The sequence below is a fragment of the Piliocolobus tephrosceles genome, unplaced genomic scaffold (assembly GCF_002776525.5).
Source record: "Piliocolobus tephrosceles isolate RC106 unplaced genomic scaffold, ASM277652v3 unscaffolded_11143, whole genome shotgun sequence".
Taxonomy (NCBI): Eukaryota; Metazoa; Chordata; class Mammalia; order Primates; family Cercopithecidae; genus Piliocolobus; species Piliocolobus tephrosceles.
In genome coordinates, this window is record NW_022292248.1 from 1 (window position 1) to 15,446 (window position 15,446).

A 15,446-nucleotide genomic window follows, 5' to 3' on the forward strand; every position below is an offset into this window, starting at 1 on the left:
ATTTATTTATAAAAGATTCAAGGTCATTTAAGCATTAATTATCTTTGTAAATCTTTAAGAGTTTATTAAAGTTTATTGATTTTTTCTCTTCAGAAAATAATCTCCAACTTGCAGTAAAGAACAAAGATCATAAGTTAGGTAAGCATGGAATATGGTGTAACAATCACAAAAATCTGGTTTTAGAAACACTACAGAGCAGTAATGCCCTGAGAAGCTGAGTAGTAGAGCAATTTGCCAAGAGGGTAGGGGCTTTCATGGAGCAGGTACTTTGTGGTAGGCACAATTCTATTTAAGAGTGCTTTTAAGAGGAAATTTTGAAAGTTGCTCAGTTAGAAACTAAAGATAGTATGATGAAAAGAGGAAAGTGTTTCAACCCAAATGGTTTCCCTTTCTTTAACTCTTTAAAAATCCCCATAAACTTTTTCTTTTTTTCTTTTTTTTTTGTCACTGTCTTAGGACATGACACTTAGAACATTGCCTCATTGTATACATTCCCCAAAGTTCCATGGCATTCCTCATTTCAGTCTCATTTCCTCTTTGTAATCTTCTCCTCCTCACTCTATCCTGTGGTCCACATGTTGGACATACATACTGGCCAAAGTACATAACTGAATGTTGCTGTGGTCTATAGGAGCAGTGGTGACCAAATGATATGTTAGAATAAAGCACAAGTGCTCCTTCCTGAGGCTCAAGTGTTTAGGCAGCTGATCACTGGCTGATCTTAGGAGGGGTTTGCCTTTCATTCACAAATTCCCCATCCGCCCTCTATTTTTTTTTGAAATCTGACCCTTAGGGTTGTGGTTTTTACAAGTATACTCCAATTGATATTCTTATAAGTACATAACTATAAGTATACTCATAATAGGCACACAAGGGAGAAGGAGAAGGCAATGGAAAGATGGATGCAGACATGACAGTGATGTAGCCACAAGACAAGAAAGCCAAGGATTGTAGAAAGCCACCAGAAGTCAGAAAGAGGCAAGGAAGAATTCTCCCTTAGAGCTTCCAGAAGGATTGTACTTTTACCTATATCTTGATTTTGGAGTTTTGGCTGACAGAATTATAAGAGAATAAAATTTTGTTGTGTTAAGACATCTAATCTGTGATAATTTGTTGTAGCAGCCATAGGAAACTAGTATAGATTTTGGAATGGGGAAGTGGAGTGCTGCTGTAACAAATGCCTAATAACGTGAAAGTGGTTTTATTTTTATTTATTTTTTCATTGTAGGTGATATCCTTTATTTTTATACCAGAGGTAAAAGCTTCAATTTGCATAAATCCCAGTGACATTAAATGACGTTTTACAGAGATGTAAACTCTTGAGAGGTTTGAAAAAACAACACTCTAGAAATTAATGTGTTTACAGGGAATGAACCTTAAAACACCTCAATAGCAACTGAGAAATCACTTTGCAGCATGCTTAGCCACCCTCTGCATGTGAACTTTCATTGCCAGCAAAAGACCCCCAAAATATCAGATGACATAAATCATGTTATCCTGAAAATAGCACATGAATATTTTTCCCAGAATAATTGTGAAAATTTTCGTTACTTTATTCTGAAAATGCAAAAAGATATTCTAAAAGTTGTAATAATTTGTTATTTTCCTAAGAGAAAATCATTTTAATTGACACATACTAATTGCATATATTTGCGGGGTACATAGTGATGTGATACATATAATGTAAAGTGATCAGATAAGAGTAATTAGCATATTCAAGGTTTCAGACATTTACTATTTCTTTGTGTTGGAAACATTCAATATCCTTTTTCTAGCTATTTGAACCTATGTAACAGTATTGTTAGCCATAGTCATCATACAGTGGTATTGAACACGAGAACTTATTCCTCCTGTCTAGCGTAGATTTATAAAAATTTTTACACAAATAAAATAATGCAATTTATGTGTTTTCACTTTTCTCTTTTTTTTTTTTTTATTATACTTTAAGTTCTAGTGTACATGTGCACAATGTGTAGGTTTGTTACATATGTATACATGTGCCATGTTGGTGAGCTGCCCCCATAGTATTCCATGGTGTATATGTGCCACATTTTCTTAATCCAGTCTGTCACTGATGGACATTTGGGTTGATTCCAAGTCTTTGCTGTTGTGAATAGTGCCGAAATAAACATACGTGTGCATGTGTCTTTATAGCAGCATGACTTATAATCCTTTGGGTATATCTCCAGTAATGGGATGACTGGGTCAAATGATATTTCTAGTTCTAGATCCTTGAGGAATTGCCATGTTGTTTTCCACAATGGTTGAACTAGCTTACAGTCCCACGAACAGTGTAAAAGTGTTCCTATTTCTCCACATCCTCTCCAGCACCTGTTGTTTCTTCATTTTTTAATGATTGCCATTCTAACTGGTGTGAGATGGCATCTCATTGTGGTTTTGATTTGCATTTCTCTGATGGCAAGTGATGATGAGCATTTTTTCATGTGTCTGTTGGCTGTATGAGTGTCTTCTTTTGAGAAGTGTCTGTTCATATCCTTTGCCCATTTTTTGATGGGGTTGTTTGTTTTTTTCTTGTAAATTTGATTGAGTTCTTCGTAGGTTCTGGATATTAGCCCTTTGTCAGATGAGTAGATTGCAAAAATTTTCTCTCATTCTGTAGGTTGTCTGTTTACTCTGATGGTAGTTTCTTTTGCTGTGCAGAAGCTCTTTAGTTTAATTAGATCCCATTTGTCAATTTTGGCTTTTGTTGCCGTTGCTTTTGGTGTCTTAGACATGAAGTCCTTGGCCATGCCTATGTCCTGAATGGTATTACCTAGGTTTTCTTCTAGGGTTTTTATGGTTTTAGGTCTAACATTTAAGTGTCTAATCCATCTTGAATTAATTTTCATATAAGGAGTAAGGAAAATATCCAGTTTCAGGTTTCTACTTATGGCTAGCCAATTTTCTCAGCACAATTTATTAAATAGGGAATCCTTTCCTCATTTCTTGTTTTTCTCAGGTTTGTCAAAGATCAGATGGCTGTAGATGTGTGGTATTATTTCTGAGGACTCTGTTCTGTTCCATTGGTCTGTATCTCTGTTTTGGTACCAGTACCATGCTGTTTTGGTTACTGTAGCCTTGTAGTAGTTTGAAGTCAGGTAACATGATGCCTCCAGCTTTGTTCTTTTAGCCTAGGATTGTTTTGGCAATGCGGGGTCTTTTTTGGTTCCATCTGAACTTTAAAGTAGTTTTTTCCAGTTCTGCAAAGAAAGTCATTGGTAGCTTAATGGGGATGGCATTGAATCTATAAACTACCTTGGGCAATATGGCCATTTTCACAATGTTGATTCTTCCTATCCATGAGCATGGTATGTTCTTTCATTTGTTTGTATCCTCTTTTATTTCACCGAGCAGTGGTTTGTAGTTCTCCTTGAAGAGGTCCTTTACATCCCTTGTAAGTTGGATTCCTAGGTATTTTATTCTCTTTGAAGCTATTGTGAATGGGAGTTCATTCATGATTTGGCTCTCTGTTTGTCTGTTACTGGTGTATAAGAATGCTTGTGATTATTGCACATTGATTTTGTATCTTGAGATTTTGCTGAAGTTGCTTATCAGCTTAAGGAGATTTTGGGCTGAGATGATGGGGTTTTCTAAATATACAATCATGTCATCTGCACACAGGGACAATTTGACTTCTTCTTTTGCTAACTGAATACCCTTGATTTCCTTCTCTTGCCTGATTGCCCTAGCCAGAACTTCCAACACTGTGTTGAATAGGAGTGGTGAGAGAGGGCCTCCCTGTCTTGTGCCAGTTTTCAAAGGGAATGCTTCCAGTTTTTGCCCATTCGGTATGATATTGGCTGTGCGTTTGTCATAAATAGCTCTTATTATTTTGAGATATGTTCCATCAATGCCAAATTTATTGAGAGTTTTTAGCATCAGGAAATGAAGGCAGAAATAAAGATGTTCTTTGAAACCAATGAGAACAAAGATACAACATACCAGAATCTCTGGGACACATTTAAAGCAGTATGTAGAGGGAAATTTATAGCACTAAATGCCCACAAGAGAAAGCAGGAAAGATCTAAAATTGACACCCTAATATCACAGTTAAAAGAACTAGAGAAGCAAGAGCAAACACATTCAAAAGCTAGCAGAAGGCAAGAAATAACTAAGATTGGAGCAGAACTAAAGGAGATAGAGACACAAAAAACTCTCCAAAAAATCAATGAATCCAGGAGCTGGTTTTTTGAAAAGATCAACAAAATTGATAGACTGCTAGCAAGACTAATAAAGAAGAAAAGAGAGAAGAATCAAATAGACACAATAAAAAAATGATAAAGGGGATATCACCACCAACCCTACAGAAATACAAACTACCATCAGAGAATCCTATAAACACCTCTACTCAAATAAACTAGAAAACCTAGAAGAAATGGATAATTTCCTGGACACTTACACTCTCCCAAGACTAAACCAAGAAGAAGTTGAATCCCTGAATAGACCAATAGTAGGCTCTGAAATTGAGGCAATAATTAATAGCCTAGCAACCAAAAAAAGTCCAGGACCAGATGGATTCACAGCTGAATTCTACCAGTGGTACAAGGAGGAGTTGGTACCATTCCTTCTGACACTATTCCAATCAATAGAAAAAGAGGGAATCCTCCCTAACTCATTTTATGAGGCCAACATCATCCTGATACCAAAGCCTGACAGAGATACAGCAAAAAAGAGAATTTTAGACTAATATCCCTGATGAACATCGATGCAAAAATCCTCAATAAAATACTGGCAAACCGAATCCAGCAGCACATCAAAAAGCTTATCCACCATGATCAAGAGGGCTTCATCTCTGGGATGCAAGGTTGGCTCAACATATGCAAATCAATAAACGTAATCCAGCACATAAACAGAACCAAAGACAAAAATCACATGATTATCTCAATACATCCAGAAAAGGCCTTCGGCAACATTCAACAGTGAAAGTGGTTTTTAGAAGTGGGTAATAGGTAGAGGTTAGAAGAATTTTGAGGCCATGATAAGAAAAGCCAAATTATGGTGAGTGCTCAAAAGGAAGTGAGGAACATGCTAGAGAAAGCTTCTTTCATCTTCGAGAACACATATAGTGCCATGAGCAAAAATGTTTCTGATAAGAGCTCAGAAGGAAATGAGGAGCATGTTATTGTAAACTGGAGGAAAGCTAATCCTTGTTAAATTGGTAGAAGAAACTTTGGCCAAATCGTGTCCTATATTTGTATGGAAAACAGAACTTGTAGGTGATAGCCTTTGAATATTTAGCCAAGGAAATTTCCAAGCTAAGTATTAAAGGTGTGGCTTTGTTTCTTCATTTTGATTACAATAAAATGAAAAAGATAAATTGAGGAAGGAATCATTGAGGCAAAAAAAGCAGCACATGTGATTTGGGAAATTTGCAATATATACAGATTGCAGAAGATGCTACTATTAGGAAAGCATGCTCTGGAGAGAAGCCAAGGGTATGGCTGGACCACCTTTTGCTGAGATTAAATGTATGATTTATGGAATCAGTCAACCATGTCAGCAGAAGCCAGGAATAGAGAGGAGGTTATCCAGGGGAATCTGTGGAGAATCTTCTTCCCTAATGACACAAGACTGGTTGACATACTTAGGAAATCCACAAGGTTTGTGAAGATGTTATGTCTGCAGACACACTTCCAGGCTGGACTGAAAGAGACAGAGGATGAAATGAAAGAAGACTATTGGACTTCTGGAAGTCTGAAGGCAGGAAATGGGCTGCAAGAACTACTTGCCTAGAAACATGTGCTACCCTTCAAGAAAAAAGAATGATTCCAATGCCAGAGCTATGACCCCAGAGACAGAGATATAAGCCACAGGCCCAGAGGCCTATTAGGGCAGAGCAGTAGGCCCAGTGATTGGAGCCTAGAGTCACAGAGGATTATTCTTGGGCCTTGAAACCTAATATTTCCCCTGCTGCATGTTAGACTTTCTAAGGATGGGTGACTTCCTTATTCCAATTTCTCCTCTTTGAAATGGGAATATCTATAACTGTTACCCTATTCCACTCTCACCATTTTATCTTAAGAGCAGATCACTTGTTTTACAGTTTCACAGGTCCACAGATGAAGAGGAATTTGGCTCCAGGATTATTCATACCTAGTTTTGTTACAGTGGGTAGCTAGTCAGACATGAGCAGGTCAGGGGGGCCTCTTCCACCCAACCCAGGAATGTCAGGCAATCATCAGCTGATGATCAGGTGGTTGTTAACTGTCTCTCTAAAATAATAATTTGTCATAGCCAGTACAAGGGTAAGGAAGTCTTCCAATAAATAGAAACACCTGAAACTGGTGATTAGCAGCTTCCCAGTAAGATCTCAGGAGTTGGGCATGGCCTCAAGCATGTGCACTAAATGGCAAAATAGTGGAGTTTAACTGGTAGATGACCTTCTAGGAACATTTGACTGGGAAGGGAAGAACACCACAAATGAGCGTGTGTGCAACTCCAGTAAACACACTGTTCATGTGACCCCTCCCAAGTGCTGGCAGGACACTGCAAATGTGGACAGCCAACCCCAAGGAAAGAGTCAGTAGAGAAGGGACACCACCTCTGGGAAGTATACTGGTATATAAAATTCCAAGTCAAAGATCGAACAGTGCACTTGATCTCTCAAGTTGCCTGCTTGGCCATCTTCCAAGCATACTATTTATTTTTTGTCATTTCTGCTCTAAAGCTTTTGAATTAACTTTCACCCCCACTCTAAAATTTGCCAAGGTCTTTCACTTACCTTATGCCCCTTGGTCAAATTGTTTCTTCTGAAGAGGCAAGAATTAAGGTTGGTACAGACCCATATGGATTCACTGCTGCTAACAGTTTTACCCACACCTGATTTAGATGAAGAGATTTGGGACTTTTGAGCTCCTGACATTCAGATAGGATTGTGTACTTATAGTTGATGGCTGTAATAGGCTGATATTTCAGAGGATGTTGGGATGACCTGAATGTGTTTTGCACATTGGAAAGATATAAATATTTGAGGGCAATAGGGTGGACTACAGTGGTTTGAATTCTGGCTCTCAAAAACATATGTACACATGTAAATCTCTGAAACCAATGAAAATCACCTTATTTGGAAAAAAGGTTTTTGTAGATATAATTAAATAACCTTGTGGTATTATCCTGGATTACCCAGGTGGGCCTTAAATTCAATGCCAAGGTCTTTATAAGAGAGAGAAGAGAGAAAGATACACACGCAGGAGAAGGCAGTGTGGAGACAGGGGCAGAGATTGGTGTCAGATGGCCATAAGCCAAGGAGGTCAAGGAATGCCAGCATGTGCGAGGAGCGGGAAGAGGCAAGGAAGTAGTCTCCCCTTGAGTTTCTGGAGGTGATGTGGCCCTGCTGACCCCCTAATTTTGGACTTTTGTCTCCGGAACTGTAAGAAAATAAATTTCTGTAGCTTTAGGACTCCATATTTATGGTAATTTGTTATAGCAGCCCTATGAAACAAATAAAGAATATCATGTTCAAGCTGTTTTCTTTAAGGCATTGAGACTTTCTTGGTTATGGTTATAGTTTATTCCTCTGTATTATAGTGACAATCAAGGTGATTCTGGGCCTCCCCTTCAAGTCAACATTTCCTAGTATTCCCAGAGTAGCTAATTCCCTGTAGACTGTCAGAGGCATTAGAACCAGAGCGACTCCATTTTGAGTGAGGACTAGGAAAATGAGGCTGAGACTTGCTGGGCTGCATTCTCAGAAAATCAGGCATTCCTAGCCTCTAGATGTTTATGGTTAAGGAAATAAATTAATAATGTTTACTAAAACAAACCCAGAGTAGGGATATCCCAATATCTGGAGAAAAAAGGCATTCTTAATTTTGCTTTAAAGATAATAATATTGATTCTTGCAAAATATAGTTAATTAAGAAAATTAATCCTTGATCATAAATCCTTGTAGCTGACCACATCTCCCTATATATACAAGCATTGTACCTAGGGTGGATGTGTTCCTCATCTTACTTTCAGGGTCATCTTATTCTGTCTGTGGAGTAGCTGTCCTTTCACCACTTGACTTTCTTCATAAACTTGCTTTTACTTTGCACTGTGGACTCACCCTGAATTCTTTCTTAAACGAGATCCAAGAACCCTCTCTTGGGGTCTGGATCGGGACCCCTTTCTTGAAACAGAATGACTAATTTCCTTCTGCCTCACTGTAAAATTCTCTTCTTCCCAGGCTATAGGAGCGTATCCTTGGTAGCTTCTACTTCATTCACTTTTCCTTCTTTACAAAAAGCACACCAAGTTAGTACAGCACCCACCCAACTCTTTATCCTCTTTCCCATCACCTAGTCACAAAGATTCCCTGCACTTCACTGCCCATTCCTTTCTGTAATGTACCTCTGCTTGAATTCAAATGCACATTTGCATTTTAATGGAAATATAATTGACTTCTAGTGAACATTTAAATAATTAAAACTTCACGTTTACATTAAAATCCAGTTCCTTTATGGCCTATTCCTTCTAACTTTTGGTGAAGATAGTTCGAACACAGATATGTCCAAATCCGGTTAGTGAGCTTTTAACCAGTTAAGAGCACAGTAATTCAAAAACTTCAAGACAAACACAATGTCTTATTACATGTATGAACCTGTTAAGAGTCGGCAGATAGCCAGGCATGAGCAGGAGGGGTAGCCTTGAGAAAAGAAAAGTCTGGAAAGTCTCAGACCTGAAGGACCACCCCAAATTTACTTATTAATAGCATCTCTAACGCTGGAGTGGGTGAGCAGCAAGAAGAGGTACCTAGGCAGAAACACCCTGGAATGCCTCTGAAGATGTCACAATAATCATTCACTCTACAGTTAAAATGTGAGAATGTTGCTAGGTATATGACGATAAAGGAGGAAAGAGAGCAAAAGGGGCCTTCCCAAGAGATACACAGGTGCAATAAGTAGAAATGTGACTGCTATACAACTTTTCTGGGGTGGTGGTAATGAGCAGTACCACCATTATCAAGATTCATATTGATCGCTGGCCTGTGTATGTGGATTAACCAACAGGAAAGGAGGGTCCCACAAGTCTGGGTGGGGACAACGGCAGGGACCTAAGCCAGGAGTGGGAAAACTAGACAAAAGGAAAAGGTGGAAACTTGAGACAGAGGAGGGAACTTGAAGAGGGAGCCTGACATGATAAAACTCACAGTGCAGGACCCTTGGGGCTGTTTTCCTGCAAGAGCAGCCCACTTCTCTCTTGGTGTCTGCTTATTTTTTTCTGCAATAAGCTCTTTTTTCCCTGTTTTCCTTCAGTCAAGCTCTCTGTTATCTTTAAACTGCCTCTTGACTGAAATCTTTCTCCCAAGTTGACAAGGACTAGGGACTTCTGTGCTTCCTGGTAACAATCCCAAATTGTAACAAAGTGACATAACTTGGTAGTAAGTGAACTGCGTTCAGTAGATGTATTTTAGTCCTTCATCATGTTAATCATTACGGATCAAAATAGATGTTTTTTGAAGCAGCTCTCAATTAAAAGGTTAAAAAGTACTCAACTTATGCTCCTAAAACATACAGTGACATAACTTGGGAGTAAATGAACTATGTTTAGTAGATGTATTTTTGTCATACATCATGTGAATCATTACTGCTCAAAATAGATGTCATTTGAAGCAGCTCCCAATTAAAAGGTTAAAAAGTACTCAACTTATGCTCCTAAAACATGAATAATGAGAAAAGAGCCAAAAATTTTGAATCACAAATGGAAAATGAAATATTATAATTATGGAGAAGCTTGGTTGAATAGTCAACACTTAGATAGGTACAAATGTGAGTTGTGCATAATTTGAAACTCTCCAAGGATCGTTCTTGACCTTGAATCACCTAAGCTTCCTTAAGAAAACAGCTTATGTTTTGTTTCATTCCAGTTCAAATAGCCCAGTCCTGTAAGTAGCCAAATCTTAACCACTTCCCAATTTGTCAATCTCAACTTCAGAATAGTTGGGGTGGATGTAAGAAGGGGCTTCTTGGTGGTGGAGATCTGCAAGATTCGGGCTTCCTGTTCCTCCTGGGTTTGCTTTCCCAAACCTGCCCTAGCCTGAATGACATGGCATGGTGTGTGTATGCTGGAGTGGATTCCTGGAGATATTCATGTATGTGTGGCCAATGGGTGAGAGGTGCTATTTACTGCCTGTTGGTTACTGATGAACTTGATGTGAAACTGGTCATTGGTTCCCTGGGTGACTGAGGTTGGTGTTGTGACTGTTAGCTGCAGTATGATTATTAATCCTTTGAGGGCTCTGCTCAGCTTTGCTGTGCACAGTTCTGTAGTAAGTTTTCTTCCTAACAAAGGTGAAACCTTTTACTATTGGAGTCTTCATGAACTGTTGGGTACCCACACAACTTCCTCTTCATTGAAGAGAATCTCGTATATCTTAGTGACACCTGCGCTCAGCTTTGCTTACTTTCACCTGCATGATCCCCCTCTCCGGACACTCAGCAAATAACTTAGCAAATCCTAAAAAAATGCCATCACATTCTACACAGTTGCAGAAAACTGTGCCAGTGCTTCTGTTCTGCCCCTACTGAAGGGGTGAGTTGAATGTGCCCTCTTCCTCCATTGAGGATTAGGAAGGGCTGATACTCTGTACTGCTCCATGAAAAGACGACTTCCCTTAGGCACTCTAGCTGCCTTATATAAAAGAATGGTAGTGTGTAGACTGGTATTTAGGATTTGATGGGATACTTTATTTTAGTAATCCCTGAGACAAGATGGTTAGCAACACAGTGAGAGTCTGACAGTTTTTTCCTAGTTGAAATGATTCCTTCAGCAATCCTAGCACTTTCTATTTAACTCTTGATCTAAGAGTGCTCTGTTAATAGTTCTAGGCCACAGCTGAACATTAGAATCATCTGGACATATTTAAAAATTATAACCCTTGGAATTCAACCCAAATCAATAAATCAGAATTTTGGGGAGTGTAATCCTAACATCAGTATTTTTTTAACCAGTAGGCTAGAAGGGAAGCCTAGTGAAGATGAATGAACATCCTGTCAGTTCATTGCAACCATATAATCCATAGGAGGAAAGTATTATATGAAAACCCTAAACTGAAGAAGCTGCTATAGTTGATAGAAGGATTTTAGTTCTTAATTTCAAGTCAGCCAAGACAAAAAGAGAAACAGGTTGTGCATCTATAAATCTAAATAAAAGATACATTAATAGTTGTTTAGAGTTAAAACATTTTCCCCAGATAGAAGGAGTTGATTGTATGAGTCTTTATGCATTCAAAGGGATAATGGCTCATGTCTTAGATAACAACTTCATAATATAAAAAATGCCACAAATTGTTATTGCTTTTGTTTATCATTAGTAAAAGCTGAGAAATATGACAACATGAAGAAAGAATTGGCAGTGTTGTGATGCCATTAACTTGCTCTGATTTTCCTGTCAACACATTGGTTTATAAATGCTAATGATACTGTATGATCATTGTTTGGGCAACCACATACATGACCATGTTGGGAAATGCTGTGCATAACCCAGATTGACTCAAGCAGTCCCGAGATTGGCATTTTTCCTTGATGGGGTTATGCCAAAAATCAGCATGATGTGTACATTAGTTGATGAACTTGGGCACTGAAAAAATTAAGAGAATACCAACTCCATAATATAATAATTGTGCAACATTAGGAAAGTTCCTTAATTTATTTGAGTCTCAATTCCTCATTTTCAAAATAGTAGTAATTATCACTCTTTAAAGAGTTACTATGAGGATTAAGTTAGAGGTACATACATGTGAAGATCCCAAAATAAGGCCCAGTACACAGTAGGTACCCTGTAAATATTGGTGGAGATTCTTGCTACTATTTAAACAGACCCATGGTGAAAGTGTTTCTAGAACTATATGGTGCTGAATATCATATTGTATAGATGTTGACACCGGGCCTTTCCAGTGAAAGAGATATCAGAATATAGGATAATGAACTTAAAAATGAAATGCTTTTTAATCTTAATCTATTTGCTTTGCTGTTGGTTTTCTTTTTCTTAGATTATATAAGGGGCTTCACTTTCAATAAGAAGAATGAACTCTGAGCCTCTTTCCCGCCCTCAACACTAAGGCAAAGGCAGGATGAACATATGTCAAAGATCCTTGTTTAATTTATAATGGAGATAGTCATTAGAGTGTTAGGAATTCTATGTATTATACCATAATCTCTTCCATTATATGAATTTCTTTGTAAAAAAGAAACATTACTATCTGTTTATGGGCTTTTACTACCTTTTCAATTTACCAGCCCTGCCACAAACATCACAATATTGTAACTTCTGAAATATTGTTCTCTTGCAGTACAATTCATGCTTCTGCAGATTGTGCAGACATCATCCTTTATGGATTATACTGCTGAGATAGCACATATGTGGTTAAATTTTGCAAGGCTCCACAATGCTAATAATAATTCTGTTCATGTCTTGGCTGGGTTTTGTGTTCAAGGGATGCTGAAGTGTTTTTTTCCCCTCATATTTTTCAAAAATAGGAAGAAGCACAGCAGTTGTCAGTATTTTATATTTATAAAAATATCCCTATAAGCTTAGTTCACCCAGGCCCACAGCTGTCAATCAGCAGGAATCAGTCCTTATTCTCTCTCTGTTTCTGTCTCTGCCTCTTTAAGATCACACATTTTTATTTGTACACACATTTGTATCTGTATTTGTATTGATAGAAAAGTCAGTCCTCTTTATTCTTCTCAAGTACTGATAAGAAATTTAGAGGAAGGAGTTATAAAACTGGTGCAATTTGATATTAAACATGAAAAAATTAGCAAGAAATGTGAAGATGAAAAGTATCTTAAAAATCTGTACATTGAAATACCTTGTAGGAATAGCATGTAGCCCAGTACCCATATTATTAGACCATCTATATTGTGTGTTTCCCAGCAACATAAGATAAGCGACTATGGTATAAACCTGATTTTCTAGGAAAAAATTAACTTCCAGAGGACATATCAATTTTATGTCTTGCTCTCTAAAACTTCACTGTATATAAAGTCATTTATAATTGTCATTGGCGAAGTCATCATAATTTGTTTTCCTGGTGCCTGTGGGCTGGCTAAGCCCCTTTTGCTTTCAGATTTTATATTCACCTTTTCCTGTTTCATCTGTAGAGTGAGCAAAAGGAACTTGTAAAAGACATAATATGAGTCATCCTTCAACAATAGATTTCTCCTGAGATGGTATTTCTAAGTGTAAATTGCCTTTTTTCTCTTCTGCTCAAAATAAGGACTGAGCGTTGTTTATTCTCTCTACTGCTTTGGCTATTGTGCCTGTAATCTCTCTCTCTCCTCCTCTCTTTGTCTCTCTGTTAGTTTAGTGGATGGCAATTATGTATTGCTATCACAGTCATAGGGGGCAATTGTGTATCCTTTATCTGTTGAGAAGGGTATATATAATCAGTAATTCTATCTATTACAATGGCAGGTGGGTCATGTCTAGAACAGACTCTCATTTCTCAAAATAAAATAATATATGTATTAGATATCCAGCTGGTAAGTGAACTAGAAACTTAAGAAAGGACTAAAATATCAGAAAATTAATATATTATCTTAGAAATTTCTTTGGTTCTTTACCATAAAGAACAATATATGGAATTTATGGTGATACTGTGTAGAAAGACAGATGTACATTTAAAGTATGATTAAAATATTACAAAGCTATTTCTAGATAAGCAAACCTGATATATATTGATTTTAAAAAGGATATTTAACACAGAAAATTGATCTTTTCACTTTTTATGACTTGACAAACATGTCATAATAAAAATTTTTCTTTTTTGTTTTTAAAAATATGAGTCAACTTAACTCAGGTGTCTGTGATTTTGAGAGCAAAGTGCCACAACAGGGGTGCATCATAATATATTTCAGACTGTTCTATATGTAGTTATTTGTTGGCTACTAGAAATAAGAAAGCCAGAATAGGAAATTATAAGCATTCTGACTGATATGCCAAGCAAATCATTTAACCTCTCTCAGTCTGAGTTTCATAATTTTTACGGGGAAAAGAATATTTGCCTACTAAATCTATTGGGATAATTAAATGGCACCTGCACATAAAGCACCTAGCACAGTTTTTAGAATATAGTCAACACATGTTATCTCATATCTGTGGTAGTGATAATAGTGATGAAATGTGAGCGATAAAAAGGACTATTAAAATGATGACTCACAATTCCTTTATTTTACAGGACAATCGGAGATATAAGGAGACATACCCAAGGTCATATAGTTGGATGGCAGGGCCAAAACAAATGCTAGCTAGCAATGCTCACTCTCACTTAGATCACTACTCACGGTGTTTTGCTATCTCCTATTCTGCAGGATTTTCTGCAAGAAACTCAGAATTCTTTTTTTTTTTTTTTTTTTAAATATGGAACGCTTCACGAATTTGCGTGTCATCCTTGCGCAGGGGCCATGCTAATCTTCTCTGTATCGTTCCAATTTTAGTATATGTGCTGCCGAAGCGAGCACGAACTCTTGTAGTATATTATTCGGAAAGAGCCAGTTGTACATCAAACCGACCAGTATTTAATAGAGAGAACTCAGCACTATGAAGGAGACCTCGATAACTAAATTAACTATGATGAAACAATTCAGACAAACCAAAACCATCAAACAGAGGTGAAAACTTGTCTTTGAAATACTGATATTACTATACTGACATGTTTCAACTTAAAGGACTACAGAGACAAAATCATGATACTAAATTGTAGTAAATTAATAATTGTGTGTCAATAAAATTATTTTCCTTTTTAAAATGGAAACAAATATTTCTCTATTTATATTGTATTTTTAAATGTATAGGTACCTTATGAAAAGTAAAACATTTTACTAGCCTCACATCAGAGGCAACGTACTCTAGTTGTCAGGCTAAGAAATCAGACAGATCTTTTCGGTGTTTTTCTTTGTTTTTTCATTACAGTCAAGTTGTCAAAACAAAATTTTATTTTTTTTAATTTAGAGAAGTGGGGTCTTACTATGTTGCTCAGACTGGTCTTGAATTCCTGGCCTCAAGCAATGCTTCTGCCTCAGACTCCCAAAGTGCTGGAATTACAGGTGTGAGTCACCATGCCTGAGAAATCAGACAGATCTTGATTGAACCTGCAAATTATTTGTCTTTCTATGTCTAAGTTTCTTAATCTAAAGCATCAAGATTATACTAATTACCTCATAACATTTATATAAGGTTAAGTTGAAATAATCCCTGTAATGTCCTAATACATGTAAAGTGGTTGGTATTGTAAGCTATCATTATTGTTCCTATTTTAATTGATATTAGTTTATAATTCCTTAAAGAGATGCGCCCCAGTGTCAATGGTAATGAACTCATTTCCCAACCTATAAAGTTTCTACTGATCGTGGCAAGTTCTTGAACCCAATCCAGAATAAAACTCCAGAGATTTGCTGGAAGAACATTGAGCAACAGAAACTACTATTTGAAATTCTTGCGTGTTTCCTTACTGCTTTGAACTA

At 37.2% G+C, this 15,446-nt stretch overlaps 1 non-coding gene across 1 annotated transcript; it reads right to left on the minus strand.

Annotated features, from left to right (window-relative positions):
• Positions 1-14,337: 14,337 nt before the first annotated feature.
• On the minus strand, positions 14,338-14,444 carry LOC111532897. The gene has a single exon (XR_002728686.1). It is a non-coding gene; the product is annotated as a U6 spliceosomal RNA (small nuclear RNA).
• Positions 14,445-15,446: the final 1,002 nt, after the last annotated feature.